At 36.7% G+C, this 12,612-nt stretch overlaps 1 protein-coding gene across 11 annotated transcripts in view; it reads right to left on the bottom strand.

The window, feature by feature from the left end:
• The window catches only part of LOC115223565 (rho guanine nucleotide exchange factor 28), a 490,764-nt gene that overhangs the window by 432,810 nt on the left and 45,342 nt on the right, over positions 1 to 12,612 (bottom strand). For 7 of the 11 annotated variants that reach the window (XM_036511293.1, XM_029794238.2, XM_029794205.2 and 4 more), the window contains exon 2: positions 5,486 to 5,612. The exons of the other annotated variants lie outside the window; for them this stretch is intronic. The gene's annotated coding sequence lies outside the window, so the exon portion shown is untranslated. The remainder of the gene's footprint in view (positions 1 to 5,485; positions 5,613 to 12,612) is intronic. 11 annotated transcript variants of the gene reach the window in all.

A 12,612-nucleotide genomic window follows, 5' to 3' on the forward strand; every position in this document is an offset into this window, starting at 1 on the left:
TCAATAAAGCTTTCGGAAAAGTCAGAAGACGACAAGGTCAAGCAAGACAGAGAAGGAAGAGGAAAAAATCTGAAGCAGTTCAAGTCAATGCACTAACATATTTTTAACAGCTAATTTGAAAAGTTGTTGTTGTTACTGTATGCTCTAAGGCGTAATAGACAATCCAGACAATCTAAAATAAAGTACCAATCAAGTACTGGAATTGATGGCTTCAACAAGACCCTTCTCTTTAAATTGCTCACTTTCTGCCTAAATAAGAAAACATTATATGATAGCAAAGTACTATGGCCAAGCAAGAAAAAATACATTAGACACCTATGTTCAAAGTGAATAAGTTATACCCTGCTGTAGGCAGTGTTTTGTAATTCTGCACAATACATCTACATAATTGAAGTTTTATGTCAATTAAAGAAATTAACATCATCTTTATCTTGGTTCTAGCAGTATAGCCCGGCATTGCTCAGGTTTCTTTTCTTTTCGACCCTTTAGAATTGGAATTTTTGAAAAGTAAAAATTTTGCATTATGTAGCTTGTCATTCTCTTTAAGTGAACATTTTTCTGGTTGAAATACACTGAAAAATGACAACACAGCAGTCAAAAAAATCGTAAAAAATAGGGATTTTCATAGAAAAAAAGCACCTTGTTGATGTAAATAATTTTTGGTGTTAACACGGTCCGATTTGAATTTTTTCTTTTACAGAATGAAGAGTAAGCCTTCTTCTATCATACTCTCAATTTTGGTCAACTTGCGCTGCAGGGTCTTGGAGGAGATAGTGTTAGTTGAAGGCTACCAAACCTGCCACACACACACAGACAACTTCAGCTTTATATATATAGATTATTATTATTAAGATGACAAGCTGGCAGAATCATTCGCAAGCCAGATGAAATGTGTATTTCATCCAGCTTTACATTCTGAGTTCAAATCCCACTAAGGTCAACTTTGTCTTTCCTCCTTTCCAGTCGAGGACTGGGATTAATGCAATTGACTTAGCCCCCCCCCCAATAAAATTTCAGGCCTTGTGCATTTATTCTATCAATAAGTTTGGATAGAAGGCCTCACTTGCATAAATCTTTTTGCCTAAAAAGACATGCAGCTCAAAGCGAATAATGCTATGACTCATATTTCATCTATTATTACTCCATTTAGCCTTCTGTGTGAAAAAGTTTCCCCTAACCACCACATGGCATCTCATTGAACTGACATTTTCTATTGTCTTTCAAGTTGTATTCTAATGTTTTAATACTCTTTTGTCACAAAACCCTTAGTCATTCCTTTTGTTTTATGTCATCAGACTATTAAAAAACAAAAGAGCTGCTTTTATCTGTGGGCAGGGAGGAGCGGAGGACAACTCTTTCTTAATTTGTCTGTATTTTTGTTTTTATTAGACAGTTTTGTAAATATGAAAATAGTGATTTTATAGTTCTCGACCAAACAGATTTATATGTAAATGATTTTTCAACACCTGCTTATACAACGCTCTAAATCTTATTTATTTTTGTTATTAGGGTTGAGTGGTGTCAAAAGGAAGGCCCAAAAACTAGCAACTATCTGATATACAGAGCTTTCAACAGGTAACACATCTGCAAGTTGTTTGCAAAAAAATCTCTAATTACTCACTTAACTCACCTAACACTGCTGATATATGTATTCCTTATAAGGTTTCAAGAGAATCTACTTCTGCAGATACATCTGAGGGTAGATCTTGTACATCAGACTAGGATTTAATTCCTATTTCCATCATAGAATTCATAACTAATAATGTAGGAGTCTCACTGCATGGCACCAAGGACAGGTGTTTTCTGCCACAGCCCCACGCTGACCAACCCCTAGTGAGTGGATTCAGAAGAGAGAAACTGAAAGAAGCCCATCATGTGTGTGTGTGTGTGTGTGTACATGTATGAGAGAAAGAGACAGAGACAGAGAGAGAGAGATGGCTAAATACAACATCCATGAACTTACATTTAGTTAGCAGCCAAGATTTGTTAGCATATCGTTATGTGACTATTTGCTAATGAAGAAGCTAATAAGCAAAAAATTTAGAACTAGTAATTTCGTCACCGCTCCTAGGTAACTTCCACCTGTTACTGATATTTTTCTGTGCTTTTTAGCACTATACACCTATAACAGATACTTGCTCAAGACAAATACCCCAGTTTAGAATTGAGGCTTTCAGTTGTACACACATTCTAAGCATGTGTATAAATTGCTTTGTGTCTCCTGTCTTGACATTGTGTGACTGTTGTAAATGAATGCCATTCACTTCCAATAGTCTATAAAAACATATCTGGTATGGGTTAGTGATAGGATGAGACCAGGACACAGAAAATCTCTCTCGATTAACTATCTGAACCATGTGAATATGGAAACATGGACATTAACAGAAAGAAAAAAAACTATCAGGTGCTGGTCAATTCTAAATTCCAAGGCTGACTTCACTCTTCACTCTTCTGTGGCTGATAAAATAAGTACCCATCATGGATGGAGATTGAGGCCATCAACTAACTAAACCTCACCTATACAAATTTGTATTAAGTCTACAACTCAAATAGGCCATGGCAAGATTTGAACTCAAAACTCAAAAAGCAAGGACAAATAAACTGCACCTATACAAATTTGCAGATAAGTATCAAAGAAACCATTAATTTTTTTTTATCAGGTCAATAACATAAGGACCAGTTAAGTGCAGCACCCAGTGCAAGCTATGGATGCACAAGAGGTGCACTGGATTAATAGGGAGGTTATTAGCAAAGGTAGTGTTTGTATGTGGAAGGTGCACTGGGACTGTAAAAATAACAGATACTCAGGAAATCTATTTTCTCAAATGCCTTGGTGGCTCTTTAGAAGTCATGGATAATTTCTGCTACCTAGGGGACCTAATTAGTTGTGGAGGAAGATACACAGAAAGAGTAATCACTAGAATAAGAATAGGATTGAGAAAATTAAGAGAGCTTTCACCTCTGTTGACAATCAAAAGTCTCTCTCTCCAAGTGAAAGAAAGAATGTATGATGCATGTATATGAACAGCAATGTTATATGGTAGTGAGATGTGGGCCTGAATGCAGAGACATGCAAAAGCTAGTGAGGCATGAAGCTAGAATGCTCTGCCAAATGTGCAACATCAGCGTACATGTGTGACAGAGTGCTAGTGTATTGAGAGAAAAGCTTGGCATAAAGCGAATTAGATGAAGTGTGTAAGAGAGGAGACTGAGCTGGTTGGTCATGTGATTGCATGGATGTAGACAGTTGCATATAGAAGCACTGATCACTTAAAGTGGATGGAACTTGTGGAAGAGGAAGACCCAGGAAGACACAGGACAGAGTACTGAAGGTTGATCTTAAGGCACTGGGCCTTATGAAGGAGATGACAAAGGACTGAGATATCTAGCATCTTACTGTACTCAAAAAGACCCACCTGCCACAGAAGGACTAATACCAGTGCTGGTGTCACATGTGGTGCAGGTGCACATAAAACACATTTGTGCTGGTGCCACTCTGTGGACTGATTGACATTAAGAAGGGCATCCAGCCACAGAAACCCTGCCAGAAAAGACAATGGCACTGGTGTGGCCTGCAGCCTTACTAGCTCTGGTCAAACTATTCAACCCATGCCAGCATGGAAAATGGACATTAAATGATGATGATGATGATGATACCAGTCATCAAATTTAGGGTCTTAGGCTGAGGCCAGAAATCATCATCATCATTATTATCATCATCATCTATTATTATTATTATTGTTATTATTATTATTAAGGCAGCGAACTGGAGAAATGCTTAGAAGCATCTCTTCCAAATTTACATTCTGAGTTCAAATTCCACCGAGATCAACTCTTTGTTTCATTTTTTCAGGGTCAATGAAATAAATACCAGTTAACCACTGGGGTTGATGTAATTGATTAGCCCCCACCTCCCTATTTTCAGGCCATGTGTCCATTGCAGAAAAGATTATATTATTATTATTATTATTATTATTATTATTAAGGTGACAATTCACCATCTACATTTTGAGTTCAAATGCCACCAACGATTATTATTATTAAGACAGTGAGCTGGTAGAATCCTTAACACACCAGGGAAATGCCTAGCAGCATTTCTTCCAGTTTTACGACCTGAGTTCAAATTCCACTGAGGTCAACTCTGCCTTTCATCTTCTCAATCAAGCACTGGGGTTCATGTAACCAACAAATCCCCTCCACCAAAATTTCAGGTTTTGTGCCCAAAATAGAAAGGACTACTACTACTGCTACTACTACTACTGCTGCTGCTGCTGCGAGCTAGCAGAATTATTGGCATGTCAGAGAAAATGCTTAACAGTATTTCTTCTTCTGCCTCTTTTATGCACCAAGTTCAAATCCCACCAAAGACAACTTCGCTTTTCATCCTTTCAGAATTGATAAAATAAGTACCAGTTGGACCCTGGGGTCAACTTACCCTCTCCTGATTAATTTGCCTGCTATGCATCAAAACTTGAAACTACTACTACTACTATTACAGCAGTAAACTAGCAAAACCATTAGCACTTTGGACAAAATGCTTTGTAGCAATTTTGGTTTTGCTTTGGTCCATCACTACGTTCTGAGTTCAAATTCTACCATGGTCAATTTTGCCTTTCATCCTTTCAGGGTCAATAAAATAAATACCAGCCGAGCACCGGGGTCAATGCAATCAACTTATCCCCTCCCCCAAAATTGCTGGCCTTGTGCCAAAATTTAAAACCACCATTGTTGTTGTTGTGGAAGTGTCAGAGAAAGCTACAACTAAAGAGATTGAGTAGTTGTTTCTATGCTTTTATGGATCTATCCAGTTGTATTTCTTTAAAACATTGTTAAACCAATGAGAGTACATAATTAAAATATTGTCTGTTTCTTAAGACGTTTCTCCAAGAAGCAGATTTTGAGTAATTCTGTAATATATTCCATGGACCTGTTTGAAAATGAGCAACTGCACTTGTAGAGCTACTTGGTAAAGATAAAGCGCAAAGAATATTCCCATAAGAAAGCATACATAACAAGGTTGTTAATATTGTTATAGACATTAATAGCCTTAATTGTCTTATAATTAATTAGTATTAATTATACTACACTTATTGTTCATCAACTTGAAGCATGGAGAGAATATGAAGAGAAAAAAGATTGTATAAACAAAGCATATATATATATATATAGCAAGAACTGCATGCAGCATAGAATATATATATATATATATTATACATATATATGTGTGTGAGCATGAAAAATTCTGCAATACTCAAAAGTATTACGTTTAATGGAAAATGGAACATCAAAGTTAAAGAAACTCAGCAATGATGATGATGATGACGATGATGATGATAGAAAGCAACAACATCAACAAAAAAGCATGTTTCTAATGAAAAATGATATCATTTGATGCATCGCAAACACTCATGCTGAGGAGGAAATAATCTTAACTGCTAACTCATGCATTTGTCTTTCTTTTTTGTTTGTTTTTTTTTCGTTCTACCTGCTCAGGAACCAGGATGGCTTTTGATGGAGGTGATGGTTGAGGTGGTAGTGGTGGTGGTGGTGGTGGTGGTTGGTTGGTTGGGATGGTTGTACAATCAAGTCAGTGGCTCTTCATAAACCAATAACTGGTATGATGGTGATACCAAAAATGAGTTCAGATTCAGAAAGAAATTTATACAAAGAAAAAAATATATATAGAACCACAAAAGAATAGAAAGAAGTGAAACATCTAAATTATTTGTCAAGATGCTTAAAATACAAAAAAAAAAAAAAAAAAAAAGATCTCTACTAAATAAGGACTAGAGCAAGACAATAAAACTAAACACTAAATAATCTTAGAAATATTATTATCAATCCAATTTTATTGATTGGAAAGTAACAGAATCATGAGAAGTGTTTAAAAATGAAACAAAATTCAGCAATCACCTGCAACTTAGTAAAGTGGTAGAGCTATTGTAGCCAATAAAGACACACATTAAACTGATATACATAGCAAGGGAGCCTCTAAGTGGTCGCTCAACTTGCTAGAAATAGCAACCAACTCTCCCTCAAATCACACTCTACTTTAAACATGAAAGAGATGTTTGATAATGAAAGTTTAGATCAGTGTTTCTCGACCTTTGTTTTGTTTTTTGTTTTTTTTTTCCTATGGACCCATTCGTTCTTATTTTATTCAGATGGACTCTCCTAGTCATTCTATGTTTAAAAACGTTATATTACATTTTCATGATTAAATATTATTAGGAATTGTCTAAAAATATTAAACTATTTTGAAGTAAAACCAATTTATTGGACATAAACTTTAACAACAAAATCTTATAAAGACTTCCAATGGCCATAATCAAGAACCAGTGGGTTAGATAAAATGGCTGAAAATAAAATGGTAGAGTCATGGCCAGAATGCTTTGATTATATGTGCACTCATTTAGAGCTGACTTTTACAACAACACAAACACTGATATGTTCACTTTTAACTAATTATTTATAACAATATCACTGTACAGTGATAACAGCAAATAACTACAACAATATGTTACAAGAACACTTTACAGGCAGAATTGAAGAAGGTCTTAAGAAGAAACCACTGGCACTTGTGCCCCGTGCTAGTAGGGTGCTAAGAGCACCATCCGAGCGTGATCGTTGCCAGAGCGGCTAACTGGCTTCCATGCCGGTGGCACGTAAAAGGCACCATTCAAGCGTGATCGTTACCAGCGTCGCCTTACTGGCACCTGTGCCGGTGGCATGTGTAAAAAGATTCGAGCGAGGTCGTTGCCAGTACCACCTGACTGGCCCCCGTGCCGGTGGCACGTAAAAGCACCCACTACACTCTCAGAGTGGTTGGCGTTAGGAAGGGCATCCAGCTGTAGAAATTCTGCCAGATCAGATTGGAGCCTGGTGCAGCCATCTGGTTCGCCAGCCCTCAGTTAAATCATCCAACCCATGCTAGCATGGAAAGCAGACGGTAAACGATGATGATGAAATATCAGTCTACTGTTGGACAGATCTTGGCAGTCAAAAGACAGAGTAAAGAAGAATCAGGACCATATATCTGCAGGCAGTATTACCATTTGTAGACTTCTCAAAATGTTTTGACTGTCCATTGAGGCAAAAAAAACTGGAGCAAATTCTTCTTACCTGTGGTATACTTTAAATAGTAGTAGCAGTAGTAGTGATGCTCTACAACAGTGATCCTCAACCATTTTTACCTATGAACCCCTTGGATTCCCGTTTTACTCAGGTGGACCCCCATAGTAATTCAATATTTAAAAAATCCTATTGTATTTTTATAATTAAATATTATTCAGAATTGTAACAAAAAAAAAAAAGATTGTGAAAATATTTTATGTATTGTAGAAATATAACCAATTTAAAGTACATAAATTTTAACAAGAAAATCTTACATGGACCCCTAAAGGTCATTAGGGGCCCTGGTTGAGCCCTACTATTCTACAAGAACACACAGACTAAAATATGATCATCTGATAGCTTCTTTGATATCAATGCTGGAGTCCAGCATGGTGATATACTTGTTCAATCCCTATTTCTCATCTGCTATGTCTTTCACACTTTGACTGAAAAGATTAATGAACATTGTTTCACTCTGACAAAATCCACCTTCCCTCATCAACCAGGTAGTAATAATAATAATAACAGATGTAGATCATGTTGATGATAATTACTCTCTTCATACTTCATACTCGCTTCTGTAATTAACTTCTACATGACCTTAGAAAAGCAGCAGAAGATATTGATCTATATTTTAATGCCTCAAAGACTGAATATATCTGCTACTATCAAAAGGGCTCAATAAGCACAATCAACAGAATACTCTAAAATCTGTGGACTCCTTTGTATACTTAAGAAATAACATTATATCCACAGAAAAGATTGTAAACATTTGTCTCACCAAAGCATGGGCTGTTCTTGGAGACTTCAGTGTCACTTAGAAATTTATCACTACCAGTTGATCTTAGAAGAACTTTTTTTTTTCTATGTCACTGTGAAATCAGTGCTGCCATATAGATCAATTGCTTAGACACTCAACAAACACCTGGAGGATGCGGTTACTGGCCATTCTGAGTATTTTATGGGTAAAGCATCCTACCAAAGACAGTCTTCTTGCAGTCACTGATGTGAAAGAATTCATTAGTGATACAGTCTTATGGACATGCCAACATAAATATAAACTGATCAGGTGCCCTGCAGAAGCCTTCATCAACTATTCTACACACGAAAGAGATGTTGTCCTGCTGACCGCCAGATTGCAATGAGGGTTTGTGCCGATGGCATGATCAAACCAAACATATATTTAATGTAAAAAATTTTCTTAACCAAATATGACTTGCTTAATAACAATCGCAGTGTGGAAGGTGTTTATAAGCCATTTAAGAAACACACAAAAACCGTTCGATTCACTTCAACATTTAAATTTAATTTGTCAAAATATTTTCGTCGCTTTGATGCAGCACAGAATTTTGTCAGTGAACAGGTTGCGGCCTCAAAGCGACGAAAATATTTTGACAAATCAAATTTAAATGTTGAAGTAAATCTAACAGTTTTTGTGCATTTCTTAAATGGCTTATAAACACCTTCCACGCTGCAATTGTTTTCGTTCCAGCACACAATCTCAGATCAGGTCACTTGCTATGCAAGTACAACTCCGTAACTTGCTTAATAATACTAAAAGTATTGATAACATCATAGATGTACAATAACAGACTTTGATACTTAATATATTTGCAATGCACAAGCTGTTTTGAACACTTGTCAAACATAACTCAGAAATATTCAACAATCTATACCCTACCCCAAAACACACTTCTGACTGCTAATTGAATATTAGATTTATGGTTAATTCAATAAATTGATTCTTAACATTGACACAAGAATACTAATTTATTCATATTTTTGGAGCAAGGTGTAATCAATTTAAACAACTCCAATACTTGACTGGTATAATTTTATTAAACTTGGCAGGACAAAATTAACTCAAACTCAATGGGATATGAATACAGAACATAAAGAAGCAAAACTAAAGACTGCAAAACATTTTATCTATCACTGGAATGCTTCTATCACATGACCAGCCATGTATTGCAAATATTTCTAATACATCTGCAAGTTAATGAAAGAGGCATAGAGATGAATAAACTAACATCATCATCATCATCATAGTCATTTTAATGTCCGCTTTTACATGTTTGCTTGGGTAGACAGGATTCATTGAAGCAGATTTTCTATAGCTGGATGTCCTTCCAGGCACCAACTGTCACCTGTTTCTAAGCATGGTAATACTTCTCTGTAACCAGACAGGTTTACATGGAATACTGAAAATGTGGTACACCACTCATATGATGGTGACACTCACTTATCACATAAGGTCAATAAATAAATACATATGCACACACATACACACACACGTACGCACACAAACATTATACATACAATGGGCTTCATTCATTTTCTATCTACCAAATCTGGCTTTGGTCAATCAAGGGCTGTAGTAGAAGATGCTTGCCCAAGGTGCCAAACAGTGGGACTGAACCTGGAACCATGTGACTGATAAGCAAATTTCTTAACCACACAGCTATACCTGTACCTATGAGAAATATTCTAATTCATCAACAGATTATATGGTTTCGTAAGTAGCACAAACTAACAACGCCCAAAGGTAAAAATGTCTGTCTTAATTATTTTTAAAATTTATCTTTTCTAGATATCAATTTTCAAGTATTTACAAATAATTTGCTTTTAGAGATAAATTGATGTTGAAACAGACAAGGTGCATAAAAACTGCTGCAGAGCAATTGTATGCATGCACACACACATACATACATAAGGTGGGTAGATTAGGTAAAAACAAACAGACAGACATAAATATCTGCATGGGTGGTCAGGTCTTTTTTTTCTGCACCATATGTTGCCAATGACTACAGTCCTTTGTCTCCTCCACTGTGAGGTGCAACTGTTTTTGATCAAGTCTTCATTAACTCATTCCATGTCTCCAGTCTTCATCCAACCTGTTCCATCCACCCTATACACCCACACTTCTCTAAACAGTTGTCTTTCTCTATAAACATCATATGCCTCTACCAGTACAGTTTTCTCTTTTCTATACTATGATTCCTTCTGTATTCTGCTTCTTATTTTTTATTTTATTTTTCACATTTCATTTTCACTTTGTCAGGTATGTACACTAACATTACATAACCAACAGAGCAGAGTCTTTGCAAATCTTCTGCAAGCAAGGCCCCTGTCTTGTTCCCATGAAGCATCACGACTTATAAAAACATCATATAATCTGCCCCAAGATTATAATTCTTTCCAAGAAAGAAGCCCTTAATAAACAGCAGAGGTGACAACTGCTCGAACTTTTCCCAAACTGTTCTTGCTCTGGTTATTATGCTTTCAATACACATACCTCCACTGCTAATTAGGACAATTAGGTAACAGAAGCTATCAACAACTTCTAGTGATCCTTCTCAGCATTTGAAGGAATTTACTTCCTTCAAATCTTCCTACTGCTAACTACTGCATATTTACCACATATGGCACATACGTCCCCTGCCCAATTCAAAATCACAGCATACATGTACACTGCAACATAATTTCTTTTCCTCAACAGGCCCTGCCCTATTTAATATTGTCCCAAGAGAGATCAAAGAGGAAAAGGATCCCATCAACTTTAAACCGAGTCTGGATAGATTCCTTCAAAGAATACCAGATAAGCCACCCATAATTGGATACAACTCACCCAACAAGAACTCACTACTTGAATGGACCATAAACAAAACTTGACTTAAACAGGATTCAAATAATCCTATCAGGTGGTGCTATTAAGTTAGACATGGCCTGGACCAATCTTTGGTCGAAACATATCTAAGTTTATCTAAGTTTATCTTATGGCTACCTTCTTTTTTATTGGCCTGCCTGTAATCCCACCATACTTCTTGTGCATCCATAGTTTACACTGGTTAGATTGCAGAAGCCCAATCTACATCTTTTCTGCATATGAAGCACAGCCATTTCACTGATGGTAGCAGAGTTCTGTTCTTCCTATCAAAATTTTAGTCTTTCCTAATCTGACTTTCAGCTTTCTCAGTTTTAGGTCTTGCTTCCATGTCTGAAAGGGTTTCTTTAAACCAACTGCAAATTCCACTATAAGAATTAGGTTATAAACTCTACTATACTGGCCTGGAGGAATATAATAAGCAGGAAGATGCTGAATATAAAGCAGTAATGGATCATTACCTACATTCTAAAGTGGCAGAACCTCCTTGCTAACAGAACCTCTGTATCTGTTTTGTACAGCACACACAAGCCATACATCTGCCCTTAGTTTCCTTAGTAGCCATTAGAATACAGAGCATAGAATCGTGTCAAAGACTTCTTTATGCAAAAAGTGGCTTATCCTAGCTAAAGATGAAGATGATGTTTGAAATACCTCTTCCTGACATGAAACAAAACTAAATCTCATCATCATCATTGAATGCCCACTTTCCATGCTGGCATGGGTTGGACAGTTTGACCGGGATCTGGGATGCCAGGAGGCTGCACGAGGCTCCAGTCTGATCTGGCAGTGTTTCTACAGCTGGATGCCCTGCCTAACGCCAACCACTCTGAGAGTGTAGTGGGTGCTTTTTACATGCCACCGGCACAGGAGCCAGGGGAGGCTGGTAGCAGCCACGATTGATTGGTGCTTTTTACGTGCCACTGGCATGGAAGCCAGATCAATTCTTTTTAAAATCAGTTATACAATAACTTTTTCCATAACTTTCGTAAATAGTTGTACCGTTTGATACTTCTACAGTTGCCCCCTTTCTAGTCCATCTCTTTTGCACTTTACAATGATACTGCTACACTAATCCTTGAATATGTCACATTCCTGTACTACCTGACTGATTATACAAGTGACTAACATACTTGCTGTTTTGCCAGTTATTTTAACTATTTCTTCAACTATCCCTGATGAACTAGTAGCCTTCCCAGACTTCATATCCGTAATTGTACACGCATCCATCTGCTGTCAAGTTGAATAGCTGATTCATCAGCTGAGTCTGTTTAGGATAGACCTTCTCTCACCTGTGCATTCTTCACATTCAATAATAACTTTCCATTCATAATAACACCTCAATGCCACTTTCTTTCAAGTAACAGTAGAAGCAAGTGTGTTGTTATCATTCCTTAAACATTTCACTGTCTCCATCTGGACTCTTTCTACTACACTGCTTTGCAATCAGGAACATCTCATGCCTCTGACCCTCAGATCACAGATTAATAGCAAAACTCTTCCCATTGGCAAAGTATACCAGATATCTAGCTTCTAGCTATTTGATACTGCACTCTGCTACTCCTTTTCTTCCAGGTTCTCCAAGGCTTACCTTAGATTTTACGAGTCAGTCTACAAGACTACTCCACTATGATGTCACCTTCCATCCAGCTGGACTTTTGGAAAGTGACATGGAGGTGGAATAATGCTATAGGTAGAACCATTAAAGCTAATAGATTTGCTTTTATACATATATATATATATATATATATATATATATATATATACACACACACACACACTATATATATAAAATAATAAGAGTGAAAAATTGAATATTAATTTGATTATTATCA

This window comes from Octopus sinensis, linkage group LG2, assembly GCF_006345805.1.
Source record: "Octopus sinensis linkage group LG2, ASM634580v1, whole genome shotgun sequence".
Taxonomy (NCBI): domain Eukaryota; kingdom Metazoa; phylum Mollusca; class Cephalopoda; order Octopoda; family Octopodidae; genus Octopus; species Octopus sinensis.